Genomic DNA, 27,808 nt, shown 5'->3' with positions numbered 1-27,808 from the left:
GGAGAGTGACTTGGTGTGGTGGTTGCCATCAAGTCCAAAGGGGGAGATTGTTGGCATTATGATTCAAGTGTTGTCCTTGATGGCAACTCACTCAGAGGTTGGTACAGGTGATGGCAACTTAATCAGAGGACAGATCTTAGTACAGCATGCCAAGAAAGTTCATACACGCAGGTTCGTTAAGCCCAAGTCGCGTGTACACGCAGGTTGGCTTCAGTAAAAGAGCGTGTATGTGAAAAAGTACCTTTGGTTCGTGGCGGTTAGTCCTTGGAAGTTGTGCCTATGGTTTCGGACCATGGTGTCTCGACGGGCGTGTCGATCCCTAGTTTTGAAGCTGATGGTATTGTGTTACTATAGTTTTGGACCGTGGCATTGTGAAGGGCCTAAGCCTATATAAGGAGAAGATCATTAGGCCAGAAGGGAGATAGAGTGGGTGTGTGATGAAGATCTGAGGAAGTGTGAGATCCAAGTGCTGGTTATGGGTTAGTGATCTGAACCAAGGTTTCACTCATGTGGAGGATGATGAAGGATGGAACGAGATCTCAAGGCTTGGAAAGATTATCTTCATATGGTTTGACTGTGAATAGACTAGATCTATTGACGCATGTTTATTGTTATGACCTGGGTATGTTTTGATGTCTGATATAGCTGCAGAGTTTTAAGGTTGAATTTACATATCTATACGCGGGTTGTCTTTGGTAAAAGAGCGTATACACGCAGGTTGGGCTCGTCAAAGTAGCGTAAGATCTCTGGATATACGCTAGTTGCTTTAGACACAGTAGCGTGTACACGCGGGTTCACTTAACTGAAGTAGCGTATATGAATCTGAGTATGAAATTGAAAATTTTTATCTGATCTGATAATACTGATTCACCCCCCCCTCTCAGTATTATTTCCAACAATTGGTATCAGAGCAGGTTCTTCAGAGAAGCTTGATCGCTTGAAGGAGATTCGTAGAACAATGGGGAAGAAAGCACGTCAGAAGAAGAAGACAGCTCAAAGGAACAATGACAACCTACCGTTGAGTGGAAGCAAGTATTCAGATCCTGAATCACCTCAGATTGAAGATGGACAAGCAAATGAAGCATCAGATCAAATCATAGATCAGCAAGATCTACCTAGCAAAAGGGAGAATGCCCTCAAAGAAGAAATCATCATATTAAAAGATCAGTTGGAATGTGCATCCAGAATTCGACAAATGCTGCTAGCGCTGAATGAAGAGCAAGAAAACGAGATCCTCGAACTAAGGCATCAGTTGGATGAAGGAAGGAAAGCTGAAGAGACCTTGAAGAAGCAATGTCTGGAAAAAGAAGAACAACATCAAGTTGAGGTAAATATCTTGAAAAGTAAATTAGAAGAAAAGGATAAACTATTACGATTTCAAGATAGTACTAAGATCTTGGATGATATTCTTAGTAGTCAAAGGTCCCCTGCTATCAAAACTGGTCTTGGTTTTCATGAGTCTATTGAAGGTGAATCTGGTTCACAAAGTAAGACAAGAATCTCTAATGCAAAATCTGAAAGACTCTATAAGGAGATGAAAGGACAACCCCATCAACAATCAAGGAAAGAGACTCCTCAACGAAAATCTTTTACTCCTCCCATGAATAATGTTGAATGTTATGTATGTCATAATCTTGGACATGTTGCAGCCATATGTAGAAGAAGAAGGTTTCAAGACCATCATGCAGAAAGAGCATCACATTCAAGGTACTTTAATGGATATTGCTTTTCTTGCAATATGGTTGGCCACAAAGCTGCTGATTGCTATAGGAGGAACATGAAACATGTAAGATGCTATGCATGTAACAAGTTTGGACATAGAGCAAAGGATTGCAGGAACAAAACTCATGATAAGAAGAAATCATCAACATGCTTGAAGATATGGAAGAAGAAGGAAGTTCAGTCAGAAAAATGTGGCACAGCACAGGGTACTCAGCACAGCACAAACATAACAGACTCAAGGGGAGCTGAAGGTGTAAAACTTCAGTGTTCTAATTCTCATACGCAAGTTTCATGAAGGAAAGCCGCGTATATACGCGAGTTTCACACTGCAAAGTCGCGTATATGTCAGTTTGTGAAAAAGCAGTGGGGTCTGATATGATCCAGTCCAGTATATGCTCTAGTGGTTAACAGTTATAGTCTGCTAAGGATGTCTGGAAATGTCTTGATACTTATGGCACAGGCTCAGGGGGAGCATATACTTCAAATAATGCATTGTTGGCATTATGGTTAGAAGTTGTTGAAGCTAAATGATACATCTTGCTGTTTGATCAAAGGAATGGTATTACAGGCTGATGCTTATGGTACAGATCTGAATGGCTGGTCTTAGAACCTGCATCTGCTCAGGGGGAGCATGGATGGATTGATACAACTTGGCATATACAAAGGGGGAGCCAAATCAGAAACTTCAGCATGTACTCAGTGGGAGTATGGACAGCAGGAGGTATACCAAAGAAGAGAACATCTTGGTCCGCCCTTTGCCCTTGATGTCAAAGGGGGAGAGTGACTTGGTGTGGTGGTTGCCATCAAGTCCAAAGGGGGAGATTGTTGGCATTATGATTCAAGTGTTGTCCTTGATGGCAACTCACTCAGAGGTTGGTACAGGTGCTCAGAGGTTGGTACAGGTGATGGCAACTTAATCAGAGGACAGATCTTAGTACAGCATGCCAAGAAAGTTCATACACGCAGGTTCGTTAAGCCCAAGTCGCGTGTACACGCAGGTTGGCTTCAGTAAAAGAGCGTGTATGTGAAAAAGTACCTTTGGTCCGTGGCGGTTAGTCCTTGGAAGTTGTGCCTATGGTTTCGGACCATGGTGTCTCGACGGGCGTGTCGATCCCTAGTTTTGAAGCTGATGGTATTGTGTTACTATAGTTTTGGACCATGGCATTGTGAAGGGCCTAAGCCTATATAAGGAGAAGATCATTAGGCCAGAAGGGAGATAGAGTGGGTGTGTGATGAAGATCTGAGGAAGTGTGAGATCCAAGTGCTGGTTATGGGTTGGTGATCTGAACCGAGGTTTCACTCATGTGGAGGATGATGAAGGATGGAACAAGATCTCAAGGCTTGGAAAGATTATCTTCATATGGTTTGACTGTGAATAGACTAGATCTATTGACGCATGTTTATTGTTATGATCTGGGTATGTTTTGATGTCTGATATAGCTGCAGATTTTAAGGTTGAATTTACAGATCTATACGCGGGTTGTCTTTGGTAAAAGAGCGTATACACGCAGGTTGGGCTCGTCAAAGTAGCATAAGATCTCTGGATATACGCTAGTTGCTTTAGGCACAGTAGCGTGTACACGCGGGTTCACTTAACTGAAGTAGCGTATATGAATCTGAGTATGAAATTGAAAAGTTTTATCTGATCTGATAATACTGATTCACCCCAGTAGCGTATATGAATCTGAGTATGAAATTGAAAAGATTTATCTGATCTAATAATACTGATTCACCCCCCCTCTCAGTATTATTTCCAACATAAAATTCATGAGACATGAGCTAGGATGTCCTTGCAAGGTGGTTGTTGATTATTGGAAGCTATGATGGCCATTATGTCAGGCCAGGTGGTCGCACTCCCTTGATTGTGAGCACAATTTTGATCAAGATGGAAGACTTCATAGTCTAAATTGATTGTTTAGCAGTGATAGTTAATGGGCTCATTCACAAAAGCTTCTATTTCACTAATCCTTTTTATAGAGTTTTCAGATTCAATTTCCAAAGGTTTTAATTACACTATAGAGTTGTGTTCTGAGAGAGTTGTGATTCACAGTGTTAAGTATAACAGCTATGACACTTGAATGAAGACAAGCATAGTAGAGGTATCAGACTCTGTTATAAGCTTACCTGCATATTATAAGGAACTTGGTTGGATTTTTTATAGTTTTATAAACAAGTTCCATGTCGTGAAAATGTGAAAAAAAAAATAGTGATATTTCCACCATGTGGCTCTTGTCATATATGGTTTTATACTTTTTCAAAAAATTCTCTAAGAGTTCACAATGCTAAGATTCACTAGGACTTTACAAAGTTTTATTATTTAGTGAAAGACTCGCCAAGATTTTATAATTGAGTAAAATATTCGCCATGCCTGGTGAGAGATTCGCTAAAAAAATATATACATATTATATTATTGATAAAATCGCCTTCTATTTTCTATATACCATGGATATTCGCCCATTTATTATACATAACAATTTAAGGGGGGTTCTTAAAATTTTCCCTATCATCATCTCAAAAAATAAATTGTCTCTCTAAAAGCACAGGTCTCTTAGTTAGAAAAAGGGAAGAAAATTGAGGATGCATATGATGAATACTACACCAACACAAATATTGAAATATTTGAAGGAAAAGGGGATGATACTGTAGGTTTCACCGACATGAGAGTAATGGCTATCCAGTATCAGCAACATCATGTTATGCTAGATATCTATATAAATGGCGAGATGTTTTCCCTAACAACACTTGTTAACTCTGGTGCAGATGTCAATATTCTGAATTCAAAAATAATCCTACAAAGTACTGGGTAAAATCCTTTAGACAAGTGATTGGGTTAGGAAACAAAGATCTATTGTATGAATTCCCTCAGGCTTCTATTTGCTTTAAAGAGCACTACATCAAATTAAAATTTGTTGTTGCAGACATTCCTATTGAATGTATTTTGGGGACTGTATTTTTAGCAGTTGTAGAGCCACATGGGTTAGTCAGATTAAAAGTTGGTAAGGCTGGTTATTTTATATTTGTACCAAGGTCAAATGGAAAATTACAAATAAGCAAGTTACCCTTTGTCTCTACTCCCAGAGTGCCTACCATGGTACAAGAAATGCAGAAGATTGAAAAAGCAAAAAATAAAATTGAAGAGCTTCAGACTCCTATAATTAAACAAAGGATCTCAAGTTTGAGATCACAGATAGAGAAAGAATGTTGCGTTGAAGAACCCAATGCATTTTGGCATAGAAAACATGACTGTGTAGAACTTTCCTACAAAGATGAGTATGAAGGAAAACCCTGCAAGAGTAGAGAAATCCCTATGAACAAAGAATATAGATATCTTTGTCAAAAAGAGATAGAAAGCCTCTTGAAAAGGAGATTGATCAGAGAATCTAGCAGTCCTTGGAACTTCTATGGCTTTTATGTTAATAAACATTCAGAACAATTAAGAGGGATCCTAAGATTGGTTATAAACTATAAACCTTTGAATACTATCCTCTGAGATGATACTTACCCCATTCCTCACAAAAGAATCTTCTACCAAGAATAACAAGGGCTAAAGTATTTTCTAAATTTGATATGAAATCGAAATTTTGGTAGGTGGCAATCAATGAAAATGATAAATTTAAGACAACTTCGCTAACCTACTTTGACCTACTCTATTTTATCGAATATTCTCTTCCCTGAAATAATTGTCTATTGATTGTCGTAACAGACCCACATTAAAGAAAAAACCATCCAAGCACACATTCATACGCAAATTAAAAGATATTTTCAAAGAGATTCTGGCCAATTAAAAAAATAACTCATTGCCTGTTGATTCTCGTAATAACTATATATGGAAAAAGTTTTATCCGCATAGAAAAACAAAATAAAATACTATTTTCAAAAGCGTACAGTTACACCGTTATCAAATCTAATCATAAAGGCATTTAATTTATCCTCATTCTCTAATTTTAACCCAAAAAAAAAATATTAAAACATCTTTATCCTTTTTAAAAATAAAATATAAAAGTTAAACATTATTTTACATTTTCATATAGCCACATTGACCTTTTTCTTTTAAATTTGATTGGGCTGACAATCTTATTCTACAATCTAATTCTACAACTTAGTATAAAGAGATGTGTAAGTTTTTCGATCTGTTTATATATGATGATGATGATGATGATGATGATGGTTAACGTTCGCTAAGACCAAACATTGATCTATCGGACCTAAAGAAACAAATTATTTATTTTGATTTAAGATTTTATTCCTATGCTCAAAAAGCTTGGAGAGAAGCCTCCCGAGCTCACTATAATTTTGACATTGTAAAAGGCTAGCTTGGAGAGAAGCCTCCCGAGCTCACTATAATTTTGACATTGTAAAAGGCTAAGAAGGTCAAGACTATAACAAAGATTGTGAAACTGAGATCTAATGCGGTTGTAGGCAGGGCACTCTAAGAGGAAGTGGTTTTCATCCTCGATGTTCCTATTCTCACATATATGGCTGATCCTTTCCATCTATGGCGTTTTAGGAACTGCCCAACGACCTGTTTCACTATGCAGCTCATGAGAATTCGTTCTAAATAGAAAAATAATATGAGCTATAATTGAAAAAAATTGTTGTAAAGTAATTAGAAGTAAAAAATGTGTGAATTAGAAGTTTAAATCTTATACTTTTCAAAAATATTTCAACAAGAGATTTACAGAAACTATTTAAAGATCTATGTTAACTCATTTATGTCGATATCAATTTCACTTATAGGAAACAAATTAAGTTTTTTATGGTTATTACTTGATTATATATGATTATATATATATATATATATATATATATATATAACATTCAAAAATACAATTTAAACACTAAGCAAACACATTGTATTTTACACTATAAAAAAGTTTGCACATGAAATTTGATCTTTTTTGGTTCATGTTAGCTCCGTACTTAACATGGATTTATAATAGTAATAAAAGTGTTTAAGTTGTGTTTTTATAGTAAAAATAGATTCAACCTCATCAAAACCCCATAAAACCCAAAATATTGAATTTTGACAGCTATAACGCACCTCTTCCAAAATTTCTATCCAACTTTTTAAAAAATCATGTTTTCCATAATAATTTATAGACTGGTACACAATTTTATATTATAAAGCGTGTACATCAAAGTTTCATATTAACACATGTAAGGTGCGTACATCAAAGTTTCATATTGACACTTTCACTTCGATGGCTCTTTCTTTCTTATCTTAGATGTTCTAGAAGCAAGGAAGACGACGGATGCCATTATTGCAGGTTGAAGAAATATAATAATAATAATTAGATGTCAAAAGACTGAGAGTTGCCACGATGCAATGTATTGTGAGAAAAAATTGGAAGGGAAGGGACGAAAATGACGATGAAGTATTTATATTGGAGTTGTCTATAATGCGATTTTTTGGAGATTCCGGTGACGGAATCCGGCGGAAGAAATTGAGGTTAAATCTTAATTTGTTGCAGTTAAAATGGTTTTTTAACTGCATATTTGGATTTAGCACCCTGGAAAATCCATGGGACGCTTTCGTTGTGCAGAAACTAGCTATCAAACTTGCGATTCCAATAAATTCCTGCCGGATTTCGACCGGAAAAACCTGCTGGAAAGGCTTTCAAAAAGTCGCGTTATAGACAACTGCATTTATATTTCTCACTTAATGTTGTTAATGAAATATTTATATTTCTCACTCAATATCGTTACCAGTTACCACCCCATCGGCGAGAAGGCACGATGGAGGTTGCAGAAGGTATGAGTATGAACATTTTGAATGTGTTGGAGTTCATTTGCCACCATTTGTTGGAAGAAGAGGACGAACTGGATATTATCCTCATCTATATGTTGCAGAAGGAATTGAATGGATGTCCTCATCTCTCCTTCTCGCCCATAGCTTCCAATTCAGAAAAGGGTTCGGCAGCGGGTCACATGGTGCACAAGAGAAGGAGAAAGGAGAAGGAAACCGTGACGGTACACTGTAGTGGTCGAGGGACTTCCATCTGGTAAAAGAAAATAAAATGGGGAGCAAGAAGCGGAAGTGGAGCGAGGTCAATAAATGTTATAATAAAATATATTAATGATGTTGCAATAATGTAATGGGTAACGTTGTTATGTGTGTATTTATAGGTTTATATTGCGAAATACAATCTGAGTGATATATTTTATGTTTTAGATTGATTCTTTCAAATTAGCATCTTCGGATTTATTACGAAAAGAGATTGAAAACATTATTCTGAAATGTTAGGCCACTTTCATAACATAAATCACTACGGCTGTTTTTAAAAGCTTTACATTTTTTTAAGCTAAGAATCTCAAATCCAGAATCTGGTTAAATTATCAAATATTTTCATAATTACATTTTCATCTAATGTTTCCAAAAAAAATAATTCAAATTTGTAAACTAGTGAAATTATGAAATTGCTATCAACTTTAAATTTAAAAAAAAATGTGTAAAGTCAATAAACCAAAAAATTTAGCCGATCTTATTGAAATAATAAAAAAATTCAAAATTGGCAATTCGAATCATCTTTATCGATTACATTTAACCTGATAACTTTATCCTCTTCTAATGTTTAAAATGGTATGCTGTAACTTCCTTGTTAAATTCTAAAAATATAACTTCCCTCTTCTCAAATGAGAAATGAGAATTACTAGAACATATGTAGAAAACATATTCTCTTAAAGATAAGTCTCGTGTTGTAAACTCTATTTTCAAATAAATAGGGACATTCATGCATAAATCTAAACAATCAACCAAGTCAGGTGTACCTTAATTGAGGGTTAATCTCATTCATACCTAAATATAAAAAGTCAACTAAATTGAGGGTTAATCTCATTCATACCTACATATAAAAAGTCAACTAAGTCATACGTAAAAATAGCTTAATTGTTAATCTCCTACTTAATATTTTTAATATTTTAAAATAAATTATTATTATTTTAAAATAAATTATTATTATTTATTTTGTATTTTGTATTTGTTTTATTTTTATTTTTATATTTAATATTTTTAATTTATTATTATTAATTTATTTTTAAAATTTTAAATATCTTTTTTATAATAATATTATATACTCCTGAACCAAAAAGTGCTCAAAACCGAAACAGTCCTCCAGCTATAAAGGAAGGTTTTCCTTGGGCTTTCTTCGACGGGGCATCCCAAGAAAACAGGGCAGGTGCTGGAATATGTATTCATTTAAACCACGATCAGTCTTTTAAAGCTTCTGTGGGTCTGGGACAAGGATCAAATAACTATGCCGAAATGTCTGCATTACGTCTCCTCATGTGCTGGGCTTTAAAAAAGAATATCTTGTCAATACAAATCTTTGGAGACTCCATGAACGTTGTCAAATGGGTTAATGGCAAATCCATGTGTCAAAACCAGATCTTGAAGACTATCCTAGATGATATAGTTTCTCTAAAATCTCATTTTAACAATTGTTCTATTTGCCATATTTACAGAGAACACAATGCATCAGCAGACCAGCTTTCTAAAACTGGCCTTCAGCAAGCTATGGGGAGTTGGTCTATAGAAGAAACATGTCAGGGGCAGATTTCCACATCACAGCTGCCTCCTTTTGCTCCGCCTCTTTGATGGTTTTTCCAACTACATTTTTCAGCTGCAGCTCGTTTTTGTTTTATGGTCATCCTCTCCCATGGTTTCGTTATCAGGAGGGCCGCGTAAAACTAGCTCTCACACAGGATGCTGAAGCTGTCTGTTTTCCTTATTTTCCTGTATCTTTTTCATCCGTAAAATGTTTATATATATTCATGGCTGTTTTCCTTCTCCGAAGGAGGCCACATAGACTTTTTAAATGGATCATGATGATGTTTTATTGTGGTTCCAGAGAACCAGAACAGATAAATTATGCTTCTAGCGGCAGTTCAGATCCTCTGAATGCGCTTTCTTTTGTGTTTGTTATGTGGAGGTCGACAATGGGTCCCTCTTCTCTCTGCTCCCAGTTCTTGAATTGGGAATAGTCCTATCAGTTTGGATACCAATTCCTGGTGGTTCGATGATGATTAACTGAAAAATGTAACTTTTTATACTCTTAATAAAAAGTTTTGATTTTTTTCTCCGGAAAAAAAAATAATATTATATATATAATAATTTTCAATATTAAATAAAAATCATAAAATAAGCCATGGGGCTTTGGATTGACGATGAATGGGTGCGTTGTTAAGGCACTCCTTGCGATAGGTCACCGGTTCAAATCCCCCGTGGGTACTTAGGTTAGTCTTAAAAAAAAAATCACTGAAAAAATCATTAAAGAAAAAAAAAAAAACGTTGTTTACCTCGTGTCTCAAAAGAAAACGCGTGAATAATGACACGATAACAAATATTTACATAACAGTGTTGCAAAAAAAACTAACGCAAGAATCATGGTCTCTCACACAACTCACTATTTTCACAAAAGCAATAACAAGCGTTGAAGAAAAATAAATAAAATGGAATTTCACTTGACCTTAAACATATGCCCATAGCTAGTAATATGATTTTGAGAGAAACCGCATAAATGAGATGAAGACTTTATCAAGTGCTATCATTCAATGTGTCGTTTGCCTTCCATATTGACTTGATCAGAGCCAGGGGTTAAATTTGATCGATGACCCTACCCGTCAAGGAATTTTTTTATGATGTTTTTATTTTTAAACTGCCCATCATATGACTTTTAAAATTTATTTGTACAAGTTTCATCCAATTTCAAATTGTACTCATAATTTTTCAAATTTTCCATTCTTTGTTGTACCATTCGGCTCAAGTCTCATTGCTACACTTTGTTTTGAGACCTACTGATCAAATTTTTCTACAAATTTTCCAGATTGTTCAAATATTCTGAGTTTTTTTGTTTAAAATGGAAATAGTGATAAAATAGATGGGAAATATACAAAGAAACAACAAAAAATAATATTATGAAGTGAAAAAATATATATTCATATTTACTTTCACATGAAAATAATGAATGTTAATATTGTTGCAACAAATTTGACAAAAATAATTCACTCATACATACCATGTTTTCCATTTGAGTCAATAGCATGTTAATCCCATTAAAAGAACAATAATTATGAAATAATTTTCAAACCAAAAACATAATGTGCATGAACTATGTAAATGTTCAAAAAGTAGATTCAATATTATCATGTACACAAACTAAATTTTGGATAGTTTAACCAAAAGAGGTAATTGTCAAAACACCACTATTACAAACATAAAAATAAAAGCAAAAATTTTAAATATTTAAGGTTCTCCTTTCTTTAGCATCTTTCCAGATGTCAAATACCCTATCCCATTCCACCATCGATGAATCAAGACCTGTTAGAGACACCCGCATCAAGGCATCCAATGCAACTAATGATAGCTTTGTTCTACAGACATCCTTTATTATGTTTTGTCTTGAGAATCATCTCTCACAAGCAACTGTACTTGCAGGAATAGTAAGTATCCCCTACCATAATTTTGACATGTTAGGAAAATTGTATGCAACCCTGTAACATAAAAAATCCTCCATGCATCTTTCATGGATGATCCCTCGCAATTAACACTAAGAGTGTCAATAAATGGATGCAACTCTTTCAAACAAGCCTCGAAATCAAATGTAGTTTTGTTTTCTTCACTTTGATAATAAGGATGTTGTAACCGTTGAAAATTCTTTTCCAGCCAACGCTTTGAATTTCGTTCTCTGCCATGAAAATCATCTAAATAATGGCAAGGGCTAAACAACCTTGCTAAGTTGAAAAACGCAAGATCGGGGAATCTTCCGTTCAAATTCTCTACGAGAGCTTGAACATAATCTTTTGCAAGTTGTTTGCAACTTTCTATTGAACCTTCAATACACGGTTTCCATGATTGTTTTTGTATATCAACACAATCAACATATGCATGTGGAATTGCTACAAATCATAATTCATGCTTGTGAACAAGCCCCTCCTTATCACAAATTTCTAGAAAGCCAAATTTAGAGGCATCTATAAATTTAGATAAATAACATGTGCCATCTGCAAATGTGTCGCTTCTTAAAAACCACCTTTTCAAAGTGTTTACCGTGACAGCTATGGTTGCCCCTAAAGAGCTGACATCAATGTACTCTTCTTGGAATTGCTTGTTCAACTTGTTTAATTCACACATTATATCTGCAAGCATATGTAAACAAAATTGTACTGAAAAGATTCTTGCCTTATCATACCATGAGCCTTTTCTTTCATTTTTCCACAATGTTAATATGGGAGGCATAAGTAGAACAAGTCTTTAAATGACTTGTCCCCTTGAAAGCCATCTAACTCCATGGATTTGAAGAGCTTGAAGCATTTGAAGTTGCATAAGTTCCTATAGAGCAAGAAGTTGACTATTTCTTTTCATAGAATTTTGCACCCAAGAATATAACTTAGTTGTTAATTTCTCAACAAATAATGATTCAGGTATTTTTTTTGAGGCATCTGATGCAGCTAAGGCTTCACGATGAGCATTGCAATGAACACCTACAAGATTAGGTACATCTTTCTTCAAGAAAGTGATAAAACCATTTTCATTACCAAGCATTGAAGAAGCGCCATCTGTGGAAACTCCTATCAATCTTTCTGTTGAAAGGCCCTTTGATTCAATCAAATGTTTGACTGCATCATAAGTTGTTTTCCCTCTTCCATCGCAAACATTTATGAGCTTTAAAAACTGTGAAATTGGAGGACCCAATCCTTTTGAGTTTAAAAACGTGGCATAAAACACAAGATGTTTTTTCTAAACTACGGTCTGTACTTTCATCTAACATCAATGAAAAAAAAGGGCTATCTAGCATTTTGGAAGTTTGTAGCTCTTCATGATACTGAGATATAGCAAAAAGGAATTCTTTTGCAGCCATGTGATTTGTATATGATGTATACTCTTTGTTCTTTGGCATATTTGGCATGTGTAAAGACATTGTAAACAAACAAAGAGATTCATATTTTGAAAGTGGTAGATCCTCTTGCACCATCCAATATACTAATTTCATAGTAGTGATGACTCTTTCTTTGTTCATATCATCAATTCATGCAATGTGTTCTGTAATAGACTTCACCTTCTTTTCATTTCCACATATCCATTTTTCCTGTGAGAGTTTATGATGCTTGAATTAGCATGAACAATTATAGAATCATGCTGCAATGTACAGCAACCAGTCCCAATTCCCCATGGCCCCATTTCCTTATGCATTTCACAATATATGCATTTCATAATTGTTTTTCCTTCATGCTTTGCCTCTCTCAACCACTTATACTTAGTTTTCCACTGATCACGAAACTCTCTTTTTACTTTCATTTTTCTTTTCTTTTGGGTGCTAGGTTCTCCGTGGTGAAATTCTTCATCACTTTTTTCATTATGCTTGAAGATATCATGTATTATTCATTATGCCCCACGACATCTAAATCTTCATTTAGATCAAAATCATGATCTTCTTTATTAGGCAATGAAGCTTGAGATGTATTAGACCATCCAAAGAATTTTTTGATAGAAAGTTGATTCCCTTTTTTTGAAGACATTTTTGATATATAATACCTATATAATAAAAATAAAGTATTTAGTATATATGAATTTCATTTCATCAACTAAAACCATATTAAAAAAATAATCTTGCAGTGATAGAAGAAATGATATTAACCAGAAAATACACCTATTTAATATTTATAATATTTAAAAAAATACCTGTTAATTCTTTATAGTATTTCATATTTTCTCAAGAGTAGCTTTCACGGATAAGGATTGAAACTTCCACGGTGGCCAGAATAAACTTGGACGTTAAAACTTTGAAATTATAAGACAAATCAACTACCTGAAAATGGGAAGAAATTGGAAATATCGGGAAAATCAAAAATATGTTGGCGACGAAAGATATTTCAGACAGTTGGCCACGTTCTTGGCACAGAAATCGGCTTCCCAAACACGTCACTAAAATTATTGTTAGATATAATTATGTGTATTGTTGATTAAGGCCTTTATCTAAACTTACGTTCTCTGGAATTGCTATCATGTTGTCTTGCTTCTTCTGACTCTATCTGTTATAGAATATTTTGTTTTCTCTTATCAGCTGCATAATGCCTATGGTTTTTGTTGTAGGTTTGTTGGTTCTCGACGCTACTTATTCACTTTAACATAACCGTTTGTCCTTTTTTTTGGAGGCCAAATTGGTAGTCCTTTTTGTGCTAGAAATGTTAGTAAGTTCTGATAGGATAGACTAGGTCCACAAACAGTTTCAAAGAATATCAATTATAATTTGGTTTTATCTTGAATATTAATAAAACGTTTGGTCACATTTATAAAAATAAATCAATATAATGATGTGCATTTATTTATAAAAATAAATAAATATAATGATGTGCATTGTTGATTAAGGGGCAGTTGGTTCTCAATGGAATAAGCTTTTCACATTACAATAATTGTGGTTCGTGAAACACTAGAGTTTTTCTGAAGTGTTTTGGGATAATTTGAAAAATGCATGAACAAGAATATAATAATTTTATATCTTTGGAGATTTGATACAAATTCCAATGGAAGAAATTTTTTCCATGCGAAGATGGGACCTTTTAAATATAATGATGTGTTTTTTATGATGTGCATTGTTAAGTATAATGATGTGCGTAGATAATTGATCAAGACTAGTTGGTTCTCACTCGAATAAACTTTTCACCATACAATAATTGTGTTTATGTAGGGTCTCGTAAGTGACATACGCCTTCTACACACCACTTCTCCCATGGTATCTAAGTTTCAAAAACACAATAAAATTACCATAGATGGGATTCGAAAAAAAGACCTACGATTAAGCCGGGTTTCGTTGCAAATTGGTAAATCTTCGAACATTTTCATGTTAAAAGGCAGACATAAACTATAAAATTGAACCATTAATGAGATGCAGTAATCAGAAATACATACCAAACAAGCATACACAAACAATAGAATATAAATTGAACGATTGATGAGTTATTATGTTTGATAAAACAAAAATTAAAAGAGAGACAATCGTGCGTTCCATAAAACACTAATTAGAATCGTCAAATTTAAACAGAACAATTTTAGTTTTTCCCTCCTTTTTCCGTAGTCGTCGATTTAGTTTTTCTCTGCTATTCCTGCCATCATTTATTACAATTCAATAAATTAGTTAGCAGTGTTCCTATAAAAGATTTTTTGAATGTAATGAAATTAAAAAATAAACATAACAAACTATATTATATTTGAAAAAAAATAGTATAATTAGATATGATTTACAAACCACCATTTGGATGATGCACATAATGAGTTTAATGCCGCTCAATTCCTAAAAATAATTGAAATAATAATTTCATCAAGCAAAGGAGGAATAGCCGAATGGACAACAGTAGAACTCTCTAGAAACCATCCATTAAGCAAACGACATACCTGTAGAAAGTTCCCAAAGCATAATTTCTTGATCCTCTTTGGTGTCTGTACATCGATGAAATGAAAGAAGTTCAGCCCTCCCACAGCAAATTGTGTAGCCAATTCATCAATCCCTCTTCACGCGGAAAAATTTATTCCTTCGCCATATAGCTAATTATGGTTTGGGATCTAACCTGATAGCGTTTTGCACAACGAGATCATCAGGATTCAAGGGGATTGAAGAAGGCATTTATCTGGTGTCGTCCTCCTGCTACTCTGACTGAAACCCATGATTGTGGATATGCTGGTTTTGATATCCCTCTCAAATGTCTATTTGACCCATTTACACCAATCTCTGCACAAACTCGGCTGAATTTGAAGTTCCAGTAGGTTTTTCTTATGCCCTACTCCTGAGTCCTCACCAAAGTCACCAACTTGCAAAAATCACCATAAATTAGGTAGCTACAATGGGTAGCTGGGAAATTGGTAATTAATTACCATAAGCACCATAGCATTTATGGTTTTACCTGTTGAAAATTAGAAACTGATATAATACTAGTGATATTTATAAATATGACTTAGAAACTAATACGGGTAATGGGTTATGGAGTCCTGATATGAGCTCTTGGAATAAAGATCTCCACTAGCGTCACAGGCCATGCCCTTTATTAGACGCAAATTACAATCTCGCTCTGCACGGAACGAGAATTAAATAAAACTAAAACATACTTCATCCTCGTTAAAGTGTTCACTGTTACGAATGTGGTAGAACTTGAGAAGAGCTCCCCTCCACCGATGTATTCCAAAACTATGGCCAGGTGAGTGGGAGTCAAGAACGCCTGAAGAGCAAGTAACAAAAAACAAAAGATATCAAAGCAACCGATCATTCTCACAATTCTTTTTCACTGGAAATGTAGGGTTACAGCAAGAATTTGATCCATCCTGATTCCCAATTCCCTACCTCCTTGAAACGAATTATGTTAGAACTTAGAACTTAGGGTGCCTCAGCGACCGGTGTTGTACAATATTGTGTGTAACATTCTCGTCTATCTATAAACAGTCCAATCAACACCGGTCACATTACAGGTGTCAGGAGCATAATAGCAGATCCCCCAGCCATTAAAGACGGACACAGACAGACAAATATTGAGTGAGCGAGTGAATCTTTCCATCGTACCTTACGGCCTCTCTCGATGTACTTGATTTCGAATTTGCGACGATCTCCTTCGTCCTCTTGTTGCAACTTGCGCATAAGCTTCGCCTTTCCGAAATTATTAGAGCCAATGTCTTCCAAGTTCCAGTACCTCGAACCGGTCGATATTTCACTCTAAGTTTTAACGGTTGCGGGTGCCACGTGGATTATACGATATAAAAAATATATATCATAAGATTATCTATATATATATATATAAATAATTTATTAATTTTTTTTTTAACTTTTAATTTTTAAACATGCTCATCATATTGACGTTTTTAAAAATTAATAACAAATTACAGATGACATGGAGATTTAAAACTAAAACATATTTCATGGATAAAAAAGCTCTATACGAACATACGCGCATCAAATTTAACCCCTGATCAGAGCGCATATTGAATGTGCTCGACCTTCTAGTAGATGCTTCGTACACTTGTCCTTATGCCTCATTAATTTTCGAAGAAACCATGGGACTCATTGGGACAGAAGACTTTGTTAAACGCCCTCAAGTTAACTTCTTTTTGTATTTTTATAATGTAGATTTTTTAATTAATTTTGATGAAATTTTTTAATTATAAAAGCTGAAATTATAATTTTAAGTGGCTAAGTGTGCATAAGTTAAATTATAATTTTAAGTGGCTAAGTGTGCATAAGTTAAATGTATAAGAGGTTTCGGAGAATATTAAATTTATTTTTACATTAAAATTGTAAGGTAAATAATAAAATATTGTGATTTGATTTTAGATGATGTGAGAATCACCTAATTAGATTAATATCTTCAAGTAAGTTAAAAGAATAAAGTTACATTGACATTTTCATATTTTTCATATTGAAATCGTTTATATAAAAAAGCTAAAGAATAAGGTTACATTATTCAAATAAATTCATATTTTATAATGAGGTAATTTTTTTAATTGATTTTGTGTAATTAGAAATTGGGAAAATTATAATTTTAAATTGAAAAATTTTAATAATATAAATGCTCTAAAAAATATTTGCATTGGTTAGATTCAAAAATATAATTTAAATGATAAATAATTATGTTTTCACCAAAAATTTTGTTACCAAATTTTGGTGTGAGAACAAAAAAATCACTTAAATTACACCTTTAAAATAATAAATTATATTAGAAAATATAATTTTAATACATGTACGTATTTGTTGAAATTAGATCCATAACCTAAAAAAAATGATAAGACGATGCAATGCAATTTGTTTTATTTTTATTGGCAAAATGAAAGAATTAGTAAATGGACACATATATGTATATATTTGTTGAAATTAGATCTATAAGCCAAAAAACAAACTTATTATTTTATTTTTATTCACAAAATGAAAGAATTAGTAAATGGAAGTATAATGTGAATTTAATTTCTCTTCCATCTAAACATTTTATATTTTAATTTTTGAAAAGTGTATGAAATAATTTCAATATATTTTCCTTATAATTTTAAATTTGAGATTAAAGTATTTCTTTAGGTTTTTTTTGCATGTTGTAATTTAATATGGTAACAAGTCCTGTAGTAAGTAGATTTATTTGATTAAAAAAATTAGTTTTTTTGTGCTAAATTTTTTTTTCAGATTATATTAAATATGCTTGAGGATTTATGAGATTGTTTGTGAGTTTAAACATGGGTTTTTGAGTGTTTTTATGTAATTTTTATGTGCAAATTTACATAAACAAATGACTGAACAACAACATATAGTAGACATTAAAATCACCATAAACAATATCACAACATCTCATGATGAAGGAGTTCACCCCTCTTCGGCTACGTCTCCTTGGTCTAACTTCCAATGGCTTGTCCTCTCCATTATACTCAAAAATGTGAATGCATTAGTTTACAATGCTCAAAATAATCTGAAACCTATTCCAATGGCTCTATAATGCCCAGAAAAACATGTGTAGCCTCTTTCTGCTCCTGATTTGGTAAAAAATTAAAGAAGTTATGGCCTTTCCCAATCCTCTGCTAATCGCACTGCAAATTCCCCAAAATCTGGCATCATCCTGCAATTTTCCCCCAAAACACGCTAACGGAGCAGCAATTTCGCCGAAAACCAAGCGAAATTGTTGGAAAGTTTAAATGTCTACTAACGCCTATGCACCAAAATTGTGGCCACATGCCTAGGGCTAAGGCCAATGACCCGCCCCCGTCGGCCAAGCCCCCACTCCTCCTTCGCAGTGGTCATGTGCGGTGGTGTAACCATGGGCCGACCCGTTCCCCAAACAATGTGGACATGAAACATTAAATACAACGAGCAAACATAGGGGTTAAGAACTTCTGTCATGGCTTATTGGTAAAGGTTATGTATTTGTGTTGGGAGGTTGAGGGTTTGACCCCTGATACCTTCGCTCAGACTATAATCAAATTTTTGGTGGCCTCACGGGTTGCCACGTGGTAGACTCAAGCCAGGCCATGTGTCAGTTGGTGGTTGGCCACAACTCCAACCAATCACAAATGTGCAAATTCAACCAATAATACCATGCCACTTGTCATCACCCCATTCGCCGAAGGAGCACATTGAGTAAGTCAAACTTCCACATACTCTGCCCAGTTAGTGCCACGCCAGCAGTACGGACTGTTGATTACGCTGTCAAGCTTTTTTAAATTCATTTGTCTGGGAAAGTGAACAAAACTTGTTTCTGGAGTCATATGGAGTTTATTTTGCACGAAATGAGTTGCGCCAAATTCAAGATGATGAGCAATATGCATTCATCCAGGTTCTACATCAATCCAACAACTTTGAATTTTGAGCTATTTTTTTTAGCACCTGGTCATTCCTCCCACTGGAAGCCTTTTGGACCCCAAAAGATCACTTTCGGTTGTCCAAAAGGTGAGGGTACAATTCCCTCACCTTTCCAATCTCGCTCCATTTGGCCTTTGAAGGATTTGTTCCTGTGAGCCCCACTTGAAGGTAATTCACATTCCCTCATTTTGAAGACCTTGTTCTTCTATCAAGAATGGTGCCTTGTTGTAGTTCATCAAGGTATTCAGGAGAAAAATCCTCTATGGAAGGAATTTTGACATTTTCTCCTTGATCTCCAATCAACAGAGGCTCATACAACCTTAAGTTCTCAACATTAACAACAACATAAATTTGCATATATGAGGGAAAATCCAACTTGAAGGCATTGTTACCATTCTTTTCCAAAATTCTGAATGGACCATATCTAATTGGTTTGTATTTTACCTTCTCCTTGGAGCCTCTCTTTGCTAATGTGAAGCCAAACTTCTCAACGACTTAGAACTTGTGATCTACACGATGCTTGTCTTTCCTTGCTTTGTACTTTTCTTGGCTCTTTTCAAGTTGTTCTTGAACTCTTTGGTGTACCAATTAGAATTGTTCAATGAACCTTCTTTCTTTGTCTATGTCACTATGACCATGAATAGAAACATCTTTCGCAAAAATAAAATCCAAAGGAGACTTAGGCAAGTATCCCAAACATGCCTCAAATGGCGATGTTTGAGTTGAAGAGTGCTTGGCCCGGTTGTAAGCATGTTGAATATAATGCAAATGTTCATCCCACAACTTAGGATTCTTACTGCAATACCCACGAAGAAGATGTATCACTATCATGTTTACCACCTTTGTTTGACCATTCGTTTGCGTATGAAATATTGTACTCGTTTTCAATTTATTGTTCATGAATCCCCACAAGCTTGACCATAAATTCCCAACGAAGCAAGAATCTCGATCACTAACAATGGATGTGTGAAATCCAAAATGCACCCATACATTCTGAAATAATAACTGAACAATTTGTTTAGCTGTAACTTGATTTTTACATGACATCAAAATACACATTTTTCTAAACCTATCCACCACTACATATGAATAATCATGACTTGTTTTAGACAATGGAAGACCTCCTACAAAATCCATAGAAACACTCTCCCACAGCCGTGAAGGAACCGGAAGTGGTGTGTACAATCCTAACTTCCTATTGTTAGGCTTACTGCCTACACATAATGAACATCCTTTAATAAAACGTGACACACTACCAAGCATGCGAGGCCAATAACAATACCTCTGTAGATGTGCCACCGTCTTGCTTACATCGAAATGACCAGTAATAAGAGAAGTATGTGCCTCTCTTATGATGTTGACTCTTTCTCCCAATGGAATACAAAGCTTGCCAAGATGGTACAACAATTTATCATGCAAATGATAATCCAATTCCTATACTTGGTTACCTTGACTCAAGCTTGCATAAACATCATGAAAATTAGTGTTTAATGCATATTACTCAATATAACTTTCATGCAAAACAGAATTATGCTTGAGTAAAGTAGGTGCACTAATAATAGGCCTAGAAATCATGTCATAAACTTTATTGTAGATACCTTTGTTATACCTAATTACCAAGTGGAATTGTTGAAGAAAACCCATCCATCAGAAGTGCCTTGATTGCTGCAACTTTGATTGAGATTGCAAGTATTGCAATGGCTGATGATCAGTGTGAATGATTGTTTCCTTACCCATCAAGTAGTGTTTCCACTTTTCACACTTTGCACCAATGCATACAATTCCTTGTCATATGTAGGATAATTAATCACTACACCATTGAAAGTTTCTGATTGGAAACAGATAGACTTGCCATGTTGCATGAGGACTGCACCCATGGCATAGTCACTAGCATTAGTCTGAATCTCAAATGTCTGTCTCAAGTTTGGAAGTGAAAGTACTGGTGATGAACTGATATTTTCCTTCAATGCATCAAAGGTCTTTTTCTTTTTTCCTCCCCACTGAAAAACATTTTTCACACTTGTCAATGCATGTAAAGGACTTGTTATAGAAGACAAGTTAGCAATAAATTTCCTCTAATATTGGGTTGCTCCCAAAACTTCTTACCTCAGTAATTGTCTTGGGCCTTGGCCAATTCAAAATTACATCAAGCTTAGAGGGATCTATTTTCAAATCACATCCTCCAACAATATGACCCAAGTAAACTAAAGAAGTTTTTCCAAACTCACACTTTGACATCTTTAAATAAAATTGTTCCTTCTTTAAGACATCAAGTACTTTTCTCACATGCATGACATGTTCATCACGAGATTTACTGAAAATTAAGGTGTCATGTAAGTAGACTATAAAAAACTCATCAAGAAACGACCTCAACACATCATTCATCACACACATGAAGGTAGCATGAGCATTACATACACCAAACAGAATAACCAGCCATTCAAACAAATCTTGTTTTTTTTTTAATGTTGTCTTCCAAATGTCTTCTTTAGCAATTCTAATGTGATTGTATCCACTCCTTAAGTCCAACTTAGTAAAATAATTTGACTCTTTCAATTTATCAAGTAAATAATCTATTCTAGGTAGTGAGTAATGGTTCTTTACCATAATCTTGTTCAATCCATGGAAGTCCACACACATGCGCCATATTCCATCCTTCTTTGGCACAAAAACAATAGGTGAACCACATGGAAAAGAAGATGACCTGATGATCCCTTTATCCAACAACTCTTGAGTTTTCTTTTTAATTTCTGCACTTTCCATCACTGACATCATGTACATGCCAATGTTAGGAAGAGAACCTTGTTGCAATTGTATCTCTTGTTGGATTCCTCTCTTGGTAAACAATCCTTTTGGTTCCTGAAACATCTCATCATATTGGTTAACTACATCAACCAATTCAGATTTCAATATTGAATCACAACCTTTAAACGCTTCGTTATCAACATCATTCTTGTGTTTGATCATTGAAGCAAAAAAATCTTTCTTGAATTCACTAGTCTTTTCATTTGTCCCGCATTAACAAGTGAAAGATTTAGTTTCTTGCTATGAGATCTCACAATATATTCTACTCCATATTTTTACAAATGGTATTTATTTTCATGACTATTGAAGATACATTTTATGTTATAGACATACAAGCTGCCCAAAACTATACCACATATGTCTAATGGCACAACATCACACTCCACTTCATCTATGAAATTTGTAGTAATGGTGAATCCTAATTTACACTTTCTAGTTACTTGCAATTGTGCATTGTCACACACCCATCCAAGTGGATGTGGTTTATGATGTGGAATGGTTTCCAAGTTTAAACTTTTGACAATGTTTTCAGAGATAATATTGGCTTGAGAGCCACTGTCGAAAAGTGTATCAATTTTTCTATGTTTTGAGATCACCCTTATGTGAAAAATTTATATCCTCTTATTTTCATTTGGAGTTTTATTGTGTGAATTTGAAGTACTAGTGAGAGCAATGGATTCTTTTCCCTTCATACCCATTGCTATAATTTTATTTCCATCACCCGAATCAAATCCCAAATCTTGTTGAGTGGTTGCAATTATCTTTTGCTTTCCCTTGTTGTTGAATTTCTTTGGTTTCATTTTGGGATGAAGCTTCCAACAATGAGCTTCATCGTGACCCTCTTTGGAACAATGCTTGCATATTAATTTCTCTCCTTCCTTATTGATAGATGCATTTTTTTGTCCCTTCCCTTTGAAACCCATTTCTTTTCCTTTACCCTTAAATGGATTTTTACTACCCTCTTCTAGAGTGTTTTTCCCTCTTGCCTCAAGATGAGTGGCTTGCACACACACCTCATCTAGATTATTGGGATTAAACATAAGGATAGTATGCCTAAGGTAACTGTGTAAACCCCCTATGTACTTAAGCAATGTGTCATGTGATTACAAATCTACACCTAACATTAGAGACTTTTTTATGAATTCTTGGGTGTAATATTGCACATTTTTACCTTTAATTTGTTTAAAGTTCTTCCAATTCATGATGTCTTTTTTCATATAAGATAGAAGGTAGAATTGTCTTTTAATTTTAGCACTGAAATTAGACCAAGAAATTGAGATCTTACTGTGTTTTTTTATCTCCTCTTGTGTCTTTGATTCCCACCATACTAGTGTTGCACCCTCCATCCTTAAGGAATCTAATTGAATCTTTATGTCATCCTCTTGAAGGTTTTGAATTCTGCAATAGACCTTCAACTGACGAATCCAATTATTAAGGTTCTTGGCATTCACTTCACCATTATACATGGGTAGTTCAAATTTAACATCAAGTTTTAACAAGGGTGATTTACCAGCGCCTTTTGAGGTATGTTGATGAGTATGAGTAAGGGTTGTGTTAGTGGAAGAGGGTGAAGATGCATTTGAAGAAGAAGATGAAGAAGATGGTGGAGAGGGTGGGGGTTTACCACCATTTCCATTACCTCCTCCTCCTGAAGAACCTTCCCCTTTAGGAGGTTTGGAGCTTTATCCCTACAGTCTGGTATTCCTCTCTTCATAGAGGACCTTAACCATCTCTATCATATCAAAGAAAGCCTTCCTAAATACTTTCTCATCTTTTTTCATGTCTGTAGGTTCTCCTTCATGAGACATGCTCACTGGAGTCTCAATTGCAACTTGAGGAAGAACTAGTGGTGAAGATTGTGGTAACATTTCCCTCCTTCCCCTTGACCCAACTTCAGGGCTTTCAACCAGTTTCCATTCTCCTCTCTTGAGTTTTAACCTTGTAAGCATGACATTCACTTGAAAATAGTTAAATCCTTCTGGCACAAATAAAACCAAGAGCTCTGATACCAAACTTTATTTGATTAAGAAAATTAGCTTTTCTGTGCTAAAATTCCTTTTCAGATTATATTAAATATGCTTAAGGATTTATGAGATTGTTTGCAAGTTTAAACATGGGTTTTTGAGTCTTTTTATGTAACTTTTATGTTCAAATTTACATAAACAAATGACTAAAAAACAACATATAACATACATTAACATCACCATAAAAAAATATCACAACAGCATATGATGAAGGAGTTCACCCTCTTGGGCTACGTCTCCTTGGTCCAACTTCCAATGGATTGGCCCTCTTTATAATGCTCAAAATTATGAATACGACAGTTTACAATGCTCAAGATGCTCTGAAACACATTCTAATGGCTCCAGAATGCCCAAAAATGCCTGTGTAGTCTCTTTTTTCTCCCGATTTGGTCAAAAACTGAAGAAATTATGGCCTTTCCCAATCTTCTGCTAATCGCACCGAAAATTCCCCAAAGTCTTCCATCATCCTACAATTTCTCCCCCAAAACATGCTAACAAAGCAACAATTTCATCGAAAACTGGGCGAAATTGTCGGACAACTTAAATGTGTGCTAACGCCTATGTATCAAAAATTGTGCCCGAGACTAAGGCCAACAGCCCGCCCCTACTAGCCAAGCCCCCACTCCTCCTATGCAGTGGTTGTGTGCGGTGGTGTAACCATGGGTTGGCCCCAAGTGGGTTGGTCCGTTCCCCAAAAAACGCGAACATGAAACTTTAAATACAACGCGCAAACATAGGGGTTAAGAACTTGTATTGTGGTTTATTGGTAAAGGTTGTGTATTTGTGTTAGGCAGTCGCGAGTTCGGCCCTCGTTGTCTCCACCCGGACTATAAACAAATTTTTGGTGGCCTCATGGGTTGCCACGTGGTGGCCTCCGGCTGGGCCATTTGTCGGCCTATGGTTGGCCACCACTCTAACCAATCACAACATAGAAATTGGACCAATAATACCATGCAACTTGTCATCACCCCATTTGCCAAAGGATCCCATTGACTAAGTTAAACTACCATATACCCTACCAAGTCAGCGCCACGTCAGTAGTACGGACTGCTGACTGGGCTGTCATTTTTTTTTTAAATTCACCTATTTTGGAAATTGAATAGAAATCATTTCTGGAGTCATACGGAGTCTGTTTCGTGCGAAACGAGTTGCACCGAATTTAGGATGACAATCACTACACAGTCGTCTAGGTTCCACACCAATCCTACAACTTTTAATTTTGAGCTATTTTTTTAGCACCTAATCATAGATACATGATATGGATGGATTTTATCATGGATAAAGTGTTAGGGTAGTTTAGGTAAATTTGACTTGGTTAAGTTATGGGTGGTTTTTCAATGTTAGTTTATTGACTTATGGTATTCATGTGGAATATAGTCTATTTAAATGAGAAAATATTCCAAGTGAATTTGTCCTAGTAGTCATTGGGATCCCAAGCAATGGTGTCTTTAGACACCACTGCTTCTCTCATTTTTTATCCTAAGAAGTGATATCACAGCATGGAGAATATCAAATTTGTGGTAAAATTTTCTGTGTGTTAATTAGAGCATGCCTATGAATGACTAGGAGTTAAGGAGAGGCACTCACTAAGAAGGTTGGAAAGAAGTGTTGGAGAGTGTCTATTATTTCTAAAGTTTAAGAGAAGATAAAGTGAGTCGTGGTCATTAATGGAGGTGAACCATGAGCCTCAATCTTCTGTAGAAGGAAGAACTCCCTAGAAATGAATATGATGATGGCAGGGACCATAAAAGACATGAGGAAGTTACCCAAGCATGTGGCTTCATCTAGTGATTTCTAAGAGAAGGGTGCCCTTGGCAGATATGGTTCAAACTATGGTGTGTCAGTCGCACCTTACAGAATGAGTTTGTGGAAATGGAGACCATAGATGTAGGGGATTTGTTACCTCACATATGACATTCCATTAAAAAAAATTAAGCCATGGATGGAGTTAGAAACCATTTGATTGATGAAGAAATGATATGTCGTGAGGCACAACTAGTTGAAGGCCACAAACTAGGAAGAGGTGGATACCTTGTATTCTTGATATGGGGGGGAATAATTCCCTCGAAGTCCTCCATCCAATGCCACCACATGATTCAGACACTCCATAGGAGACATCACATAGAGAAGGAATTGCTAATGAGTAGGGTTTTCCATAGAGAATAGACAACAAACACTGAACATGGAGGTGATAGTAACGACTACATGGATCTTCTGCATTTTATTTGAAGGAGCGACATAATGTCCTCCCCATGCATGTTGATATAGAGGAGAAGTTATTAGGTAGGGTAAAAAACCCCAAGGACTATGTTGAGGCTCAAATGTGACACTGTTGGATTGAGTGATCTACATTCCATTTGCATTATGAACAAGGGTGTATTTAGATAAGTTGTGATCATATTGTGTTGTGTATTATATTTACGCAATAGAGCACGACACAATGGTATGTCATCAAATCCATATAGTTGAAGCATGTTCCTCAGTTGAGTTAGAATGTCTGATTAGTACGTGGTTAGAAGAATCACAAAAAATATTAATAGTGTTAGCTTACGATGTGGTAAAAGATGTGGATGAGTAGAACCTAGTGGGACGAGGAGTGATAATAGATGTCAAGTCATTTCGGGAGGTGTATGAATTACATTCCAAGGGATTATTCTATAATAATTTTGCAAGGAGTGATTTGTTTGAATATAATGAGGTGGATGTTGGTGAAATAGAAAGTAAACATGACTACTCAATGAACCATTGTCGTAGAAGCACATATAAATGAATAGTAACAATATTGGCATGGTTGTGTGGCCAAGGAAATTAGCTTAAGTAGAGTGCTATTGTGAGCATGCACAAGTAACAATTATAATGGGAATTAGATGGGCCATGATAGTGCAAGTCATGTTGAAATCCCAGGTCAACATATGGATTGGGAGAGATATTGGAGGAGAGAGAGGTAGCATAGAGAAAAGAAAGAATGAAGACAAAGGCAATGGCCTTAAACTTTAGTGAAGGAGCCAGCGTGTGATGAGAGTTGTATTATTTTGATAATACAGTGGTGTGTGAACATCCTAAGGGACTAGGTAGATCTTCCTAAGTCAATTTTGGGAGGATGGTTATGGTTTTTAGTTTTTTGTGCATCTTACAATTTAATATTTTAAAAAATATTGTAGTAGGTAGATCCATGAGATAGATGGATTATACCATGGGTAAAGTCTTAGGGTAGCTTAGGTAAGCTTAGGTAATCTTAACTCGGTTAACTTACCAGTCATTTTCAAGCTCTAGGTTATTGACCTATGTTATTTGTGTGGAATATAACTGATTTAAAGGTGAAAATACTTTAGGTAAATTTGTCATAGTGGCCATTGGGATCCCAAGAAACATTGTCTTTACACACCACCACTTCTCTTCATTTATGATCTTACAAATTGGTATCAATGCCCGGGGAATATCAAAGTTGTGGTCGAAGTTTGATGTGTGTTGAATAGATCAAGGTTGTGAATGGCTAGAATGGGAGGAGAGGCAATCACCAATAATGTTGGAAATAAGTTTTAGAGAGTGCATAAGTTGTTATTACAAAAGTTTGAAAAATGATAAAATGAGGTGTGGGCATATATGGAGCTGAACCATGAGACTTATTCTTCCAAAGAAGGAAAAACAACCTATAAATGAACACTCTTACAATGAGGATTGAAAAAGAACAAGGAATTTTTATGATCATGTGGCTTTGTTTAGTGGTTTCAAAGAGAAGGGTGACCCTAGTGGATATGGTACAGACTATGGTGTGCCAGTTGCACCTTATAGAACGAGCTGGTGGTCATGGAGGCCATGGATGCAGGGGAATTATCACCCCACATATGATATTCCACAAAAAATAAGCCAAGCCATGGACGAAGTTAGAAACTACTTTATTGATGCATAAATGATAATCCTTGAGGCACAACTACTTGAAGACCA

Source organism: Pinus tabuliformis, chromosome 6 (genome assembly GCF_031772625.1).
Source record: "Pinus tabuliformis cultivar Carrire ecotype Pingquan chromosome 6, CPIR1, whole genome shotgun sequence".
NCBI lineage: Eukaryota > Viridiplantae > Streptophyta > Pinopsida > Pinales > Pinaceae > Pinus > Pinus tabuliformis.
Note: the sequence above shows the minus strand (reverse complement) of the source record.